The sequence below is a fragment of the Macrobrachium nipponense genome, chromosome 28 (genome assembly GCF_015104395.2).
Source record: "Macrobrachium nipponense isolate FS-2020 chromosome 28, ASM1510439v2, whole genome shotgun sequence".
Classification (NCBI taxonomy): Eukaryota; Metazoa; Arthropoda; class Malacostraca; order Decapoda; family Palaemonidae; genus Macrobrachium; species Macrobrachium nipponense.
This window is the reverse complement of record NC_087217.1, coordinates 58,663,823-58,664,184: the sequence shown is the minus strand read 5'-3', so window position 1 is coordinate 58,664,184 and position 362 is coordinate 58,663,823.

Genomic DNA, 362 nt, shown 5'->3' with positions numbered 1-362 from the left:
TGGTAATAAACTTGGCCTTTTTAAACAACATGTGTATCATGGACCCTCCTGAAGTCTATATATCTTGCTGACTGGATATTATATATATATATATATATATATATATATATATATATATATATGCATATATATTTATATATTATCTTGCAGTTCCCAATGGTCCCGTGGGTGAAGTATATAAGAGATCCTCACGTGAAAATGAAAGAAGGAGGTACCAAGACTTTCAACTTTTTATTCCAAAGTCATCTTCAGGGTACTGAACAATTTTAAGAGAACAACTTATACAAGAAAGCAACATGAGGCCACAATAATAAAACAAGTCCAACAACCTACTTAAGTATGCAGATAAACATTGTTCAAAA